The sequence below is a fragment of the Lutra lutra genome, chromosome 1, assembly GCF_902655055.1.
Source record: "Lutra lutra chromosome 1, mLutLut1.2, whole genome shotgun sequence".
NCBI classification, from domain to species: Eukaryota; Metazoa; Chordata; class Mammalia; order Carnivora; family Mustelidae; genus Lutra; species Lutra lutra.
In genome coordinates this window covers 102,543,492-102,560,905 of record NC_062278.1, presented here as the reverse complement: position 1 = coordinate 102,560,905, position 17,414 = coordinate 102,543,492, and positions in this window count along the sequence as shown.

The window sequence follows — 17,414 nt, the reverse complement described above, 5'->3', positions numbered from 1 at the left end:
ACACTTCACAGCACTCACCATAGCACATACCCTCCCCAATGTCCATAATCCCAGCCCCCCCAACCCCCCTCCCCCCATCAACCCTCAGTTTGTTTTGTGAGATTAAGAGTCACTTATGGTTTGTCTCCCTCCCAATCCCATCTTGTTTCATTTACACTTCTCCTACCACTTAACCCCCCATATTGCATCTCCTCTCCCTCATATCAGGGAGATCATATGATAGTTGTCTTTCTCCGACTGACTTATTTCGCTAAGCATGATACCCTCTAGTTCCATCCACGTCTTCGCAAATGGCAAGATTTCATTTTTTTGATGGCTGCATAGTATTCCATTGTGTATATATACCACTTCTTCTTTATCCATTCATCTGTTGATGGACATCTAGGTTCTTTCCATAGTTTGGCTATTGTAGACATTGCTGCTATAAACATTCGGGTGCACGTGCCCCTTCAGAACACCACGTTTGTATCTTTAGGATAAATACCCAGCAGTGCAATTGCTGGGTCATAGGGTAGTTCAATTTTCAACATTTTGAGGAACCTCCATGCTGTTTTCCAGAGTAGTTGCACCAGCTTGCATTCCCACCAACAGTGTAGGAGGGTTCCCCTTTCTCTGCAACCTCGCCAGCATCGGTCATTTCCTGACTTGTTCATTTGAGCCATTCTGACTGGTGTGAGGTGATAACTCATTGTGGTTTTGATGTATTTCCCTGATGCCGAGTGATATGGAGCACTTTTTCATGTGTCTGTTGGCCATCTGGATGTCTTCTATAGAGAAATGTCTGTTCAGGTCTTCTGCCCATTTCTTGATTGGATTATTTGTTCTTTGGGTGTTGAGTTTGCTAAGTTCTTTATAGATTTTGGACACTAGCCCTTTATCTGATATGTGTTTGCAAATATCTTCTCCCATTCTGTCAGTTGTCTTTTGGTTTTGTTCACTGTTCCCTTTGCTGTGCAAAAGCTTTTGATCTTGATAAAATCCCTATAGTTCATTTTTGCCCTTGCTTCCCTTGCCTTTGGCGATGTGCCTAGGAAGATGTTGCTGTGGCTGAGATTGAAGAGGTTGCTGCCTGTGTTCTCCTCAAGGATTTTGATGGATTCCTTTCTCACATTGAGGTCCTTCATCCATTTTCTGTCTGTTTTCGTGTGTGGTGTAAGGAAATGATCCAATTTCATTTTTCTGCATGTGGCTGTCCAATTTTCCCAACACCATTTGTTGAAGAGGCTGTCTTTTTTCCATTGGACATTCTTTCCTGCTTTGTCGAAGATGAGTTGACCATAGAGTTGAGGGTCTATTTCTGGGCTCTCTATTCTGTTCCATTGATCTATGTGTCTGTTTTTGTGCCAGTACCATGCTGTCTTGATAATGACAGCTTTGTAATAGAGCGTGAAGTCCGGAGTTGTGATGCCACCAACTTTGGCTTTCTTTTTCAATATTTCTTTGGCTATTCAAGGTCTTTTCTGATTCCATATAAATTTTAGGATTATTTGTTCCATTTCTTTGAAAAAAATGGATAGTACTTTGATAGGAATTGCATTAAATGTGTAGATTGCTTTAGGTAGCATAGACATTTTCACAATATTTATTCTTCCAATCCAGGAGCATGGAACATTTTTCCATTTCTTTGTGTCTTCCTCAATTTCTTTCATGAGTACTTTATAGTTTTCTGTGTATAGATTCTTAGTCTCTTTGGTTAGGTTTATTCCTAGGTATCTTATAGTTTTGGGTGCAATTGTAAATGGGATGGACTCCTTAATTTCTCTTTCTTCTGTCTTGTTGTTGGTGTAGAGAAATGCAACTGATTTCTGTGCATTGATTTTATATCCTGACACTTTACTGAATTCCTGTACAAGTTCCAGCAGTTTTGGAGTGGAGTCTCTTGGGTTTTCCACATATAGTATCATATCATCTGCAAAGAGTGATAGTTTGACTTCTTCTTTGCTGATATGGATGCCTTTAATTTCCTTTTGTTGTCTGATTGCTGAGGCTAGGACTTCTAGTACTATGTTGAATAGCAGTGGTGATAATGGACATCCCTGCTGTGTTCCTGACCTTAGCGGAAAAGCTTTCAGTTTTTCTCCATTGAGAATGATATTTGCGGTGGGTTTTTCATAGATGGCTTTGATAATATTGAGGTATGTGCCTTCTATCCCTACACTTTGAAGAGTTTTGATCAGGAAGGGATGCTGTACTTTGTCAAATGCTTTTTCAGCATCTGTTGAGAGTATCTTATGGTTCTTGTTCTTTCTTTTATTAATGTGTTGTATCAAATTGATTGATTTGCGGATGTTGAACCAACCTTGCAGCCCTGGAATAAATCCCACTTGGTTGTGATGAATAATCCTTTTAATGTACTGTTGAATCCTATTGGCTGGTATTTTGGTGAGAATTTTTGCATCTGTGTTCATCAAGGATATTGGTCTGTAGTTCTCTTTTTTATTAGGATCCTTGTCTGGTTTTGGGATCAAGGTGATGCTGGCCTCAGAAAATGAGTTTGGAAGTTTTTCTTCCATTTCTATTTTTTGGAACAGTTTCAGGAGAATAGGAATTAGTTCTTGTTTAAATGTTTGGTAGAATTTCCCTGGGAAGCCGTCTGCCCCTGGGCTTTTGTCTGTTGGGAGATTTTTGATGACTGTTTCAATCTCCTTACTCGTTATGGGTCTGTTCAGGCTTTCAATTTCTTCCTGGTTCAGTTGTGGTAGTTTATATGTCTCTAGGAATGCATCCATTTCTTCCAGATTGTCAAATTTGCTGGTGTAGAGTTGCTCATAGTATGTTCTTATAATTGTCTGTATTTCTTTGGTGTTCGTTGTGATCTCTCCTCTTTCATTCATGATTTTATTTATTTGGGTCCTTTCTCTTTTCTTTTTGATAATCTGGCCAGGGGTTTATCGATCTTATTAATTCTTTCAAAGAACCAGCCCCTAGTTTCGTTGATTTGTTCTATTGTTTTTTTTGGTTTCTCTTTCATTGATTTCTGCTCTGATCTTTATGATTTCTCTTCTCCTGCTGGGTTTAGGGTTTCTTTCTTGTTCTTTCTCCAGCTCCTTTAGGTGTAGGGTTAGGTTGTGTACCTGAGACCTTTCTTGTTTCTTGAGAAAGACTTGTACCGCTATATATTTTCCTCTCAGGACTGCCTTTGTTGTGTCCCACAGATTTTGAACTGTTGTGTTTTCATTATCATTTGTTTCCATGAATTTTTTCAATTCTTTAATTTCCTGGTTGACCCATTCATTCTTTAGAAGGATGTTGTTTAGTCTCCATGTATTTGGGTTCTTTCTAAATTTCCACTTGTGATTGAGTTCTAGCTTCAGAGCATTGTGGTCTGAAAATATGCAGGGAATGATCCCAATCTTTTGATACCAGTTGAGACCTGATTTAGGACTGAGGATGTGATCTATTCTGGAGAATGTTCCATGTGCACTAGAGAAGAATGTGTATTCTGTTGCTTTGGGATGAAATGTTCCGTATATATCTGTGATGTCCATCTAGTCCAGTGTGTCATTTAAGGCCTTCATTTCCTTGTTGATCTTTTGCTTGGATGATCTGTCCATTTCAGTGAGGGGAGTGTTAAAGTCCCCTACTATTATTGTATTATTGTTGATGTGTTTCTTTGATTTTGTTATTAATTGGTTTATATAGTTGTCTGCTCCCACGCTAGGGGCATAGATATTTAAAATTGTTAGACCTTCTTGTTGGACAGCTCCTTTGAGTATGATATAGTGTCTTTCCTCATTTCTTGTTATAGTCTTTGGCTTAAAATCTAATTGATCTGATATAAGGATTGCCACTCCTGCTTTCTTCTGATGTCCATTAGCATGGTAAATTCTTTTCCACCCCCTCACTTTAAACCTGGAGGTGTCTTCGGGTTTAAGATGAGTTTCTTGTAGGCAACATATAGATGGGTTTTGTTTTTTTATCCATTCTGAAACTCTGTGTCTTTTGATTGGGGCATTTAGCCCATTAACATTCAGGGACACTATTGAGAGATATGAATTTAGTGCCATTGTATTGCCTGTAAGGTGACTGTTATTGTATATTGTCTCTGTTTCTTTCTGATCTACTACTTTTAGGGCCTCTCTTTGCTTAGAGGACCCCTTTCAATATTTCCTGTAGAGCTGGTTTGGTATTTGCAAATTCTTTCAGTTTTTGTTTGTCCCGGAAGCTTTTAATCTCTCCTTCTATTTTCAATGATAGCCTAGCTGGATATAGTATTCTTGGCGGCATGGTTTTTCTCTTTTAGTGCTCTGAATATATCATGCCAGCTCTTTCTGGCCTGCCAGGTCTCTGTGGATAAGTCTGCTGCCAATCTAATATTTTTACCATTGTATGTTACAGACTTCTTTTCCCGGGTTGCTTTCAGGATCTTTTCTTTGTCACTAAGACTTGTAAATTTTACTATTAGGTGACGGGGTGTAGACCTATTCTTATTGATTTTGATGGGGGTTCTCTGAACCTCCTGGATTTTGATGCTTGTTCCCTTTGTCATATTGGGGAAATTCTCTCCAATAATTCTCTCCAACATACCTTCTGCTCCCCTCTCTGTTTCCTCTTCTTCTGGAATCCCAATTATTCTAATGTTGTTTCGTCTTATGGTGTCACTTATCTCTCGAATTCTCCCCTCGTGGTCCAGTAGCTGTTTGTCCCTCTTTTGCTCAGCTTCTTTATTCTCTGTCATTTGGTCTTCTATATCACTAATTCTTTCTTCTGCCTCATTTATCCTAGCAGTGAGAGCCTCCATTTTTTATTGGACCTCATTAATAGCTTTTTTGATTTCAACTTGGTTAGATTTTAGTTCTTTTATTTCTCCAGAAAGGGCTTTTATATCTCCCGAGAGGGTTTCTCTAATATCTTCCATGCCTTTTTCGAGCCAAGCTAGAACCTTGAGAATCTTCATTCTGAACTCTAGATCTGACATATTACCAATGTCTGTATTGATTAGGTCCCTAGCCTTCGGTACTGCCTCTTGTTCTATTTTTGTTGTGAATTTTTCCGCCTTGTCATTTTTTCCAGGTAAGAGTATATGAAGGAGCAACTAAAATACTAAAAGTGTAGCAACAACCCCAGGAAAATATGCTTTAGCCAAATCAGAAGAGATCCCAAATCATGAGGGGGGAGAAAGGGGATAAAAAGTTTCAGAAAGAAGAAGAAAAAAAAAAAGAAACAATTAAAAAAAGAAAACCAATAAAGAAAAAATATAAAAAGGAAAAAATATATATATATTAGATAAACTAGTTAGAAAACGTTAAAAAAAGAAAAGGGTAAAAGTTAAAAAAATTTACCAGAAGAAGAGAAAAAAAAATTGAAAAAGAAAAAAAAATTAAATTAACTTCAAGGCTAAAGAATCATGGGGAGAAAGCCATGAGTTCCGTGCTTTGCTCTCTCCTCCTCCGGAATTCCGCTGCTCTCCTTGGTATTGAAACTGCACACCTTGTTATGTGAACTTGGTCCTGGCTGGATTTCTTGTTGATCTTCTGGGGGAGGGGCCTGTTGTAGTGATTCTCAAGTGTCTTTGCCCCAGGCAGAGTTGCACTGCCCTTACCAGGGGCCGGTCTGAGTAATCCGCTCTGGTTTGCTTTCGGGAGCTTTTGTTCCCTGAGCGATTTCCATAGAGTTCCGGAGGATGGGAGTGAAGATGGCAGCTCCCAGTCTCCAGCCCGGAGGAGCTGAGAGTCCGGGGCCCCACTCCTCAGTGCGCCCTCAGAGAACAGTGCCCAATTACTCCCGTCACCCTGGCCTCCGGCCGCGCTCCGAGCTGACCGAGCCTGTGACCGGTTCAAGATAACCCCGAGCTTAGAGCTCATTCCTCAGCTCTGTCTCTGTAGCCGGCTTCCCCGTTCTTATACCTGCAAGCTCTGCAACACTCAGACAGCCCCGATCCTTCTGTTACCCTGTGGGACCTGAGGCCACGCTGACCCCGTGTGGGCTTCACCCCGGTTAAGCCTCTGAAGCAATGTCCCTCAGCGGAACAGACTTTTAAAAGTCCTGATTTTGTGCTCCCTTTCTCCATCGCTTGCCGGGAGCCGTCCCCTTCCACTGCAGTCTATCTTCCCGTCACTTTGGATTCACTTCTCCGCCAGTCCTACCTTTCAGAAAGTGGTTGCTTTTCTGTTTCTAGAATTGCTGTTCTTCTTCTCTTTGATCTCCCGTTGGATTTGTAGGTGTTTGCAATCTTTAGATAAGCTATCTAGGAGATCTCCTGCTACCTGAAGTAGTCTCAGCCTGCTACTTCTCCGCCATCTTGACTCCTCCTCACTTTTACCTTTTAAAGTGTAGCTAAAACTGGCCAAGCCAAGCCACCATTATTTGCTGTAATCAGAAGTGGAGTCTGAAGTCCTCACCTAGTGCATTACAGGCTTAGAAATAAATGATCTTTAGAAATAATAAATAATAGATAAATTAATAAGATAAAATAAGATATAAATAATAAAATGATAAAACAAAGCCTTAGAAAGAAATAAGTAAAAACTGTGCAATTGTGCCCAGGTCCAAGGTTGAGGCAAGAGAGAGGGTTAGAAAGATCATGTAATTTTGTGAGGTCAAAGGTTGAAATCTAAGAGTAAATAATGATTTCAAACTTCAGGATCACAGGGACAAGAGTAAAAGAAAAAAGTCAGAAATTAAAGAATCAGAAGTTTCTGAGTTATTCCAATCAGGATCTAGCAAGTGTGAGTTACAGGCAGGCTGTGCATGTGAATAAGTCTGGCACAAAGAACCAGGAATGGAGGGAAGAGTTTGATTTTTTTTCTTGTGGCTAAAATGATTATCAAGGGATTCCGTATGTCTTAATTTCCCCCTTTCCCTCTTACCACTAATAATTAAGAATTAGGGCTTATTAAAATATGCCACTTTATAGTTGAATGAATACAATGACATCCATTATTTATACAGGGCCTCACCAGTGGAGAAGGGAACCATAAAAGATGGCTTCATTTTTCTATCAAGAGTCTTAAGAAGTAGAAATACACACAGTTCTCTTAAAGGTATGTCTCTAGGATTCAGAGACTAGAAGAACTCAGTTTTGTCCCTGGGTTATGAAATCTCAAATCTTGATGGACCCTGAACTTTTGCACTAGATTCAAACCTGACCTTTCCCTCTTTGCTAATAACTACTTCCCAGAATGCACACAGGGCTTTACCACCCTCAAATACTCCTTATCTTCATAGAAATTTAAACAACTCTGTCAAAAATGCATCTTTTAGACTCAATTACATATTTCCCCTTCTCAGGGTACAATCATGTATTAGAGATTCAAAAGAAATAAAATTAGATTGCACAAAATATAGCTCAGCTCCCCAGAAGGAAAATGGTAAAGGCTGATGTCTCAGCAGCTCGTATTACTACTCTGCAAAAGTTTTTATTCTCTTCAAGTCCTAATTTTCCTGGTTGAAAGATGGAAAATCAAGATTAAAGTAGTAAAATCACAGCTGCAGTCAGTAGAGGTTCCTGGCTTAAATTGGTTTTAGTCTAGCCTGGTAACTGCCTCTCTCCAGTTCCCTCGAGGCACACACCCACACCCAGACACTTTGTGATGGTGTCCAAATGCAGACACCAATAGATAACCACTAGAAATGTTCCTTCCAAAAATAAGGCCACTGTCAATTATAGGGAGAAGAAAATGAGTAGCCTGATAGACACACTACAGAAGAGAAGGCAGGAGAGATGCAGCTGAAGTGGAGATCACAGAGATACGAAGCATTGAAAGGACTCAACCCACCATTACTCACTTTGAAGACAAAGAAGCAAGGAGTCAAGGAATGTAGGAGGCCCCTAGAAGTTGTGTATGAACACCAGCCACACCTGACAAAGAAACAGGGTCCTCAGTTCCACTGCAGCACAGAAAGGAATTCTGCCAACAAGCAAGTCCAAAAGACATGACCCTTAGAGCCTCCAGAAAAGAGCACTACCCTGCCTGCAACTTCATATGAACCTTGAGAATTTGCAGTGGAGAAAATGGTTGAGCTCACTAGACTTCCAACATACAAAACTGTGAAATAATAAATGAGTGTTGCTATAAGTCATTAAGTTTGTGGTAACCTACTCCAGCAGCAATATAACACCAGTACAATATCTGGGGGATAAGGTGAGGCACCAGGATTTTTCAAAAGCTTCTAAGTCAGTGCTACTCAAACTCTAATGTACATAGGAATTTAATGCATCTTGTAAAAGTACAGATTCTGATTAGTAGGTCTGGGTGAGACCTGAGTTCAGAGATTTCCCAAGTGTGGGGCACATGGGTCACTCAGTCAGTTAAGCATCTACCTTTGCCTCAGGTCATAATCCCAGAGTCCTGGGATTGACCCTTGCTCCACAGGGGAGTCTGCTTGTCCCTCTATCTCTGCCCCCCCTTCCCTGCTTGTGCTCTCTCACCTCTCTCTCAAATAAAGTCTTAAAAAAAAAACCCATAAAACAAACAAAACAAAACAAAAAACTCCACAAAGGAACCCCAGGTGAATGTTAATGTTCCTGGTCAGGAGACCACACTGGGAGAAGGAAGGCTCTGGATCACTCTACATTCATGATTCTATATTCTTCTCTATATTTTGTGGGTATCACATTTATAAGTGCCCACAGTACATACTATTATTTCAGTAACCCCACTGTTCTGCATAATGTCAAGACTGAAATTTGGTGGCTTGGAGGTGGTTATACAGAAGGTGAAGGCAGAGGGGGCATAGTACACCTTGATGGATGTGGACCAACAAGGAAACCACAACAGGGAGAATTTTTAAAAACTGAACTTCGGCAGGTACAAGTAGAGATTCTAATGTTTCAGTCCTTACTTGGTTCATAACACCACAGAAAGGGACAGCAGGAATAGGAGAGAATCTCACACTTACAGGGCAATAATTGATGGAAGACTAGGTTCTATTTATAACCAGGTGAAGACCTGAGAAATGGATTCAACTGATAGGCAGTTTACAAATATGAAGAGTCAACAGGAAATCTAGTTAACTTACGTTAGCAAACTGTGAGTTTGAATACATGTTTCCTCATTTTCTGAAAAAGAAAAATGTGGTGGGGGTATGACAATACACTAACAAAAGGGGAAAAGGAAGCATCAAGAAAATTGTGTAAAAGAACATATCTCTGAAGATAATCTACTCAAGGAACCTGGAGAAAATTTAAGAATAATATTTTGCATTCCTCCTGAGATATAAGTAGGCATGGCATGTATTTAAAAAGGAATAGAAAAAAAATAAGGAAAAAAAACATGAAGGGAAAGACAGTAGAGTAACTTTTGAAGTCAATAGGGGAACACACAGGATGCTTCTGGAGGCTGGTAATTTTCTGAATCTTGAACTTGGAGCTGGTTACACCGTTGTTTGTACAACGTAAAAATCCAGTAGGGTGCATTTTTGGATACATATACTGTTCTGTACATATATTTGAGTACACTAGCAGAATTTGAAGGGACAGAAATGACTAATGAATCAGCAGGGAAGAAAGGCAATAGAATACATGAAAGAAGGCTCAGGGTGGGAATAAAGAACTAAAACTGCAAAAGCAGAAATATAGCCAGAAATGAAACACTGAATAGTAAAAATGACACTCAGAAAGCTAAGTTCTGTAGAGTAATTTGCATAGCTCTCAGAATGCAAAAGCAAATGAAAAGTTTATAATAATTTTCAGAGGAAAGATGCTGATTTATAATAGAAAATAAAGACACAACTGAGAATCATAGGTTCCCCCAGAGGAAAAAAGTATTGAAAAATTGAGGCATAAGTAGAAAGGACAGTCTAGAGCTGAAAATACATTTGCTTTTGCTGTTTTAAGGAATCTACCTTAGTTTAAGTTCATGCGGACTTTATGAAAAGATCAGTCAAACAAGATACATATAAGAACAAAAACTTAAATACAATCATAAAATTTAAAATCATGTAAGCATTTAAGAGAAAAAAATATAATCCCCTCGGACAGAAATATTTGTCTATTTAATTCCCCACCGTGTTCCCAGTGACAAGATAAAAACCTGGCCCTTACTAGTTGTTCAATGAATCTTCATTGAATAAATGGATCAAAAAAGAGAAAAATATATTTTCCAAACAGTTAATCATAAAAAAGGAAGAAAACTTCAAATTTGTCTTCAGCAAAATAAACACAGAAGAAAATAAAATGATATATATTCACATTTTGGGGAAAAAACAAAGAATTTCATATGTAGTCAAATTTGCCTTCATAGATCAAGACAATAGAGACACATTCATATATAGAAAGACTCAGAAATAGATCACTCACCAATCACTGTTTAAAGGAAAATTCTTTGGGACGGCGGGGTGGCTCAGATGGTTAGGTGTCTGGCTTCAGCTCCAGTCGTGATCCTGGGATCCTGGGATCGAGTCCCACATCAGGATTCCTGCTCAGTGGGGAACCTGCTTCTCCTTCTGCCTCTGCCTCTCTCTCTCTGTCTCTCATGAATAAATAAATAGAATCTTTAAAAAAAAAAAAAGAAAAATTATTTGACTGAGTATTCCAACTTACTGAAAGATGATCAACAGAAGAATCTAAGATTATGGGTATGTTTAAAAAGGCAGTGATGAGTACTCAAACATGTTAAACATAGAACTCGATCTAATGAAAACTTTAGTGATAAAATAAATATCAAGGAATTGCTTAAAATAAAGATACTTAATATGAGAGTCATGTTTTGCCAATAATTACCCGAGTTCAGTTATACAAAAAGACACTTAAATGAGAGAGAGTAAAAAAATTAAAGTAGAATAAACTCCCTATTTTAAGTATGTAATATTTTAAATATATCATTTTTTCCTTAAGTTTAGTTGTTATAAAAAGACCTCAACATGACACAGGAATATATCAAAATCCTGGGGGAGAACATAGGCAGTAACCTTTTTTTTTTTTTTTTAAGAGTATTTATTTATTTATTTGACAGAAATCACAAGTAGGCAGAGAGGCAGGCAGAGAGAGAGGAGGAAGCAGGCTCCCCACTGAGCAGAGAGCCCGATGTGGGGCTCGATCCCAGGACCCTGGGATCATGACCTGAGCCGAAGGCAGAGGCTTTAACCCACTGAGCCACCCAGGTGCCCCGGCAGTAACCTTTTTGACATCAGCCACAGCAACTTCTTTCAGGACATGTCTCCAAAGGCAAAGGAAGCAAAAACAAAAATGAACTTTTGGGGCTTCATCAAGATCAAAAGCTTCTGCACAGCAAAGGAAACAGTCAACAACAACAAAAAGAGGCAACCCACGGAATGGGAGAAGATATTCGCAAATGACATTACAAAGCCCTGATATCCAAGATCTATAAAGAACACCTCAAATTCAACACACACCAAACAGATAGTCCCATCAAAAAATGGGCAGAAGACATGAACAGACACTTCTCCAAAGAAGACATACAAATGGCTAACAGACACATGAAAAAATGTTCATCATCATTAGCAATCAGGGAGATTCAAATCAAAACCACATTGAGATACCACCTTACATCAGTTAGAATGACCAAAATTAACAAGACAGTAAACAACATGTGTGGGAGAGGATGTGGAGAAAGGGGAACCCTCTTACACTGTTGGTGGTAATGAAAGCTGGTGCAGCCACTTTGGAAAACAGTGTGGAGATTCCTTAAGAAATTAAAAATAGAGCTACCCTATAACCCTGCAATTGCACTACTGGGTATTTACCGCAAAGATACTGATGTAATGAAAAGAAGGGCCATCTTTACCCCAATGTTCATTGCAGCAATGGTCACAGTTGCCAAACTGTGAAAAGAACCAAAATGGCCTTCAACAGATGAATGCATAAAGAAGATATGGTCCATATATACAATGGAGTATTCTGCCTTCATCAGAAAGGATGAATACCCAACTTTTGTATTAACATGGACGGGACTGGAGGAGATTATGCTGAGTGAAATAAGTCAAACACAGAAAGTCAATTGTCATATGGTTTCACTTACTTGTGGGGCATAAGGAATAACACAGAGGACATTGGGAGATGGAGAGGAGAAGTGAGCTGGGGAAAATCAGAAGAGGAGACAAACCATGAGAGACTGTGGACTCTGAGAAATAAACTGAGGGTTTTGGAGGGGAGGGAGGTGGGGGGGTTGGTAAGCCTGGTGGTGGGTATTAAGGAGGACACGTATTGCATGGAGCACTGTATGTGGTGCATAAACAATGAATCTTGGAACACTGGAAAAGATTAAATTAAATTTAAAAAAATAAAAATTAATAAATAAAAATATAGAATATTTATAATACCCAAAGGTGACTTCTATCAGAATTATAAAACATTGTAGTCAAAATCACAAAAGAAAGTAAAAAGCAAACAAAATATAAGTGAAAAGAAAACAATAGAGAAAACTGATAGCATTTGAAAAGATGAACTGGGGCGCCTGGGTGGCTCAGTGGATTAAAGCCTCTGCCTTCGACTCAGGTCATGATCCCAATGTCCTGGGATCGAGCCCCACATCAGGCTCTCTGCTCAGTGGGGAGCCTGCTCCCTCCTCTCTCTCTGCCTGCCTCTCTGCCCACTTGTGATCTCTGTCTGTCAAAAAAAATAAATAAAAATCTTTAAAAAAAAAAAGATGAACAAATTTAGATTGGCATATTAGATATAATAATAATTGTGATTAAGCTGAACCACCCCCAGAAAAAACAGAACTCTTCATCCTTTTACAAAAGTAAAAGCAAACCATCTACCTCTTAACTAAACAACACTTAAGAATTAATGTCAGAAAAGACAGGAAAGGATAAGATATTTATCAACAAAACAGACAAGAAGGGGTGGGTTGGTGGCTCAGTTGGTTAAGCATCTGCCTTTGGTTCAGGTCATGATCCCAGGGTCTTGGGACTGAGCCCTGCATCAGGCTCCCTCTCAGTGGGGAGTCTGCTTCTCCTTCTCCCATTCCCTCTGCTTGTATTCCCTCTCTCACTGTCTCTCTCTCTCTCTCTGTGTCAAATAAATAAAATCTTTAAAAAAAAAAAAAGACAAGAAGAAAATGGAGGGGGGATACCAATTCATAAAACATACAACTCAAGGCAAGAAATATCATTAAATTTGAAAACTGTTATTGATAAAAAGAAGTAACCATGAATATTTTAGAAGCAAATAAAATAGCAAATTTTATAATTTAGAAACTCAAGAATATGTTGACAAGAAACAACTGTACCACACATTAAGTTAAAAATAAAGTAAGATAAATTTCAGTTAACTTTATACAATACAAATTAATTCTGGCCCAGTTTCATGGTCCATGAAAAATATACCTATAATATATAATATATTCCTATAACAAGGAAGAATATTCCTTGTTACCTGGTTCCTTCAGCGAACCTCCCACTTCTGGCTGAGGGGTTGCCTGGAAACATGTTACTACTGTCACATGAGGCTTTGACATTCTATTACCTAGAACCTTCTCCAGAGCATATTAACTGAAGGCAAGGCTAATGTGCTATTCCCCTTTTAATCACTGGATACTCATTCTAGTTTTGACCTACCATTTATAGCTATGGAGCACTGCTTGGGGGACAAGGGTCAACTAGGCCTTTTTTCCCTCGTGGCCCATGCACTGAACTTCCAGTATACCTCAGGTCTGAGTCTACCTCTACTCTGGTCAAGATATAAGAGGCTGGAGTTGTAAAATTATCAAAAGCAGATTTTGATAGATAGGAAGAGCCAGCACAAGGGTGTAAAGAGGTGTAAAGTGTCAAGAGGTGCAATGGTCCCAGAAAGTAGGATTCAAATGACACTAGAATTGACAAAGATACGTTTATAACAATAAACTTACTTCACATCGAATAAACCACAACCCCTGCCCTCAAGCAACTTCCAGAAAGGGAGCAAAAACACTTAACCTTATCACTTAAAGTTTAAAAAGTATTCTTGTGTGCATGATCTCACCTTTTGTTGAGTCCATAATCAAAGAAGCGAGACTGATACAAAGCAAAGGTCAAGCAAAGCTTTATTTCACGCCAAGCATTGAGAATCAAACTGACCATTCCAGGCTGCCTCTTACAGAGAGGGTGACCCCTCCCTGCCTTACAGACTAACTTATAGAGGAAAGGCCATGTGGTTGAGCCTGGCCACACACAGGTGCCCAATGAGATTGCAACACACAGAGAAAGCTGCACAGTCATGCTAGGTCCCACACGAGTGACCAATTGAATTACAGTTTACCCTATAGTAGTTATTTGAACTAGCCTATCACCTTGGTCAGAATTGGTGCCCAAAAGGCGCCCAAAAGGCGGGGCCCACACTCCTTTGTAGCTAGGGAGACAGTATGTACACCCCACTGATTGGCTGTCTCCACCTGGCCTGACCCGCCCTTGTATTTGGGCTTTGTTACCTGAGACTGGTTTCCCAGACTTGCTTTTAAGTAAGTCTCCTGGGGGGGGGGATGGGGAGGGCAGGGTCAGATTAAGTTTTACTGCATAAACAACAAAATCACTGTTTAACCGGATGGCATCGCTCTGGCTCAATAGGCCCTTATACTTTCATAATTGTTCAATCAGGTAGGTCAAAAGCTATTGCTGTTCCTATCTTACAGATGAGGAAAACTGGAGGCTCATGATGGCTGACTTCCAGTCACAGCTAAGGCAGAATTAGGAGCTAGACCCAGGTCTCCTGAATCCAAATGCAGCACTCTTTTGATTGTTTTGAAAAAACAAATAAACAAAATGTTATTTTCTACTATCTTGGATTTTCCATCGATGACTCTGTGGATCAGACTGACCAAAGACAGATTAGTAAGAGAAAAACAACCAGAAGTTTATTAACATGTGCACCTCACACATACATAGGAACACTTAGTGATAAGCAACTTACAGGGGTGGTTACAATATGGGCTTTTGTAGGGGCGCCTGGGTGGCTCAGTGGGTTAAAGCCTCTGCCTTTGGCTCAGGTTATGATCCTAGGGTCCTGGTATCGAGCCCCACATCGGGCTCTCTGCTCAGCAGGGAGCCTGCTTCCCTTCCTCTCTCTCTGCCTGCCTCTCTGCCTACTTGTGATCTCTGTCTGTCAAATAAATACATAAAATCTTTTTTAAAAAAAAAAGAATATGGGCTTATATAGCATCTGAACAAAAGAATATATATTTAGAGAAGTGAGGAAACTAAGGAAAAGGACTTTGAGCTTCTAGGGGTGGCAAATTGTAGGAGAAAAAATATACTGGGAAAGGAATGGCAGACAAAGGCTAGTTTTAGTAAGGTTCATTACAGAGATTCCTCCCTGTGTCTTTGGGCTAATGAGGACCTTAGAGTTGTCTTTGGTGATTAACTTCTGTCCTTTCTGAGGGAAATGGAGGCACCTTTCTGAATGTATGTCCTGCTTTTAAGGCAAATAGAGGGAGGGCAGAGAGCTTTTCCTTTATTTGTTTCTTCTCAATTACTTTTGCCTCATTAACATCCTTACACCAGGCTGCCCTCTTTGAGGGCATATTTGGGCACATTCTGCTACCCTTCACTTTCATGCTGCCTCTTAAAAAGTCAGTCCGTTACACTGGTTGCCTGCTTAGTTCTTCCTTGGCTTGCATTCCTGGGAATTTACATTTGGTGAGAATTCCGTGGGTCTGCTGCAGACTATTACTATAGCAGTAATAGGTCACAGACTCTTAGCTTTGTGACAGCTCAAGTCAACGGCAGGCACAATGCCATGAAATAATTCCTTCAATCTCTTAGAATAAAGAGCATTGCCCTGAACTTTGGGGACCACAAGCGATCCCATGGAGATTTGGTCCAGCTGAGGATCAACTGGCTAGCCTCTGGAGTGGCAGACCAAATAGTTATGACCTGCCTCTGCTTCGAAAGCTGGGAAGACTAGCTCCGCCTAGTCCCTCGTCTGCTAGCATGACAGCAATATTAACTTCAGGTTCCATTCCTGTCTCACGGCCCTGCCCTCAGCGTGTCAACAGGAGCCTGGTCATGTGAAGACTGATGTTCAGAATGCTTTGGGATTCTGAGGAATTCTTAACATTTTTCAAATTAGGAACATTATTAGAAATTTTAAATAATTCTATGTATTGGTGTTTGAGCCACCCAGTAAGTCGGCAGTATTTAAGAACACGGAAATGACAGATCTCTTGGAGATCTGATTCCCAATTAAGATCAGTCAATTCTCTTCAGCACTGACTCATTTGTAAATATAACCAGAAGTGAAAACTGTTTAATTAGGAGTTTGAAGTCATAGAAAAGAGAGAAAAAGTTGAAAGAGATGAGCTCCAGCCAAGATTTTGAACCTAAACCAGTGAACTCACCTTGCCAAGCACCTGGGAGAATAATTAACTGCTTTAATCTTTCTTTTCAGGTTGTTGATACCTTAATGTACCTTAAAGAGAGAAGGTTTTTTTTAATTTTTTTTTGTTTCCTCTTCTAGAACTCTTTAAAATAATAGTCAGCTTTTATTTAAAGGGCCAGAGAACCTTTTGAAAGAGATAAGATATCATTATATTCTTTGTTTTTAATTCCTTAGTAAAACAAACTGCCTAATTAATAAACCTTTTAGATCAAGGTCAATTTATATGACCTATTTATAAGCTACTTATAAGTATGGGGGAACTAATAAAACATACTATAAAATATGTGCTTGTAAACTACAATGTTAATTATCTGTAAAAAGAAACATTGATTATTGCATGTGATTCTTCCTCTGATGTATTCAAAGTAAATGTACACATAACTGCCAAAAGAATATGGTCTGGTAGGAAAAGGTGGACAGATAGAATGATCCTGCTTTTTTTTTTTTTTATATTTTATTTATTTATTTATTTGACAGACAGAGATCATAAGCAGGCAGAGAGGCAGGCAGAGAGAGAGGAGGAAGCAGGCTCCCTGCAGAGCAGAGAGCCCGATGCGGGGCTCGATCCCAGGACCCTGAGATCATGACCTGAGCCGAAGGCAGAGGCTTAACCCACTGAGCCACCCAGGCGCCCCTGATCCTGCTTTTTTATTAAAGGCAAGCTTCCATTGAAAAGGAGAAGGGATTATTCCGGGCTTCCTGTGTATATGTTCCTGAGTATATGCAATTGACAAGTATGCAGAGTCAAAATAATTTTGTTAATGTTCTTTTCCTTTTGTTCTCCGTGACTGGACTTAGGTCCAGGTGAGTGAGAGGCTCTGCTCTGAAGCGACCACCTTAGGGAGCTCTGCAAGGTACAACATATGCACACCAACCTTTAACCCCTCCTGGCACTAACACTGCTCTGGCCCCAGGGAAGTGTTTCTCTCCATCTCTTCTCAGTGGTCTCAAGACAGAAAGCTACCAGGCCTGCATTCCAGGAAGAATTACTGTGCTGCAGAGGCAGGGGACAGATGTGGCTTCAGAGCACCAGGCAGAGTCCCTAGTGGCAGGACTCAGGTAGAAGGGAAGACAAATCCATCCCTCCCCTTGGAGGGCATGCATGCCAGAGGCTCTTGTGTGATGAAGAATCAGTTTCAGTTAGTGACAAATGTCAATT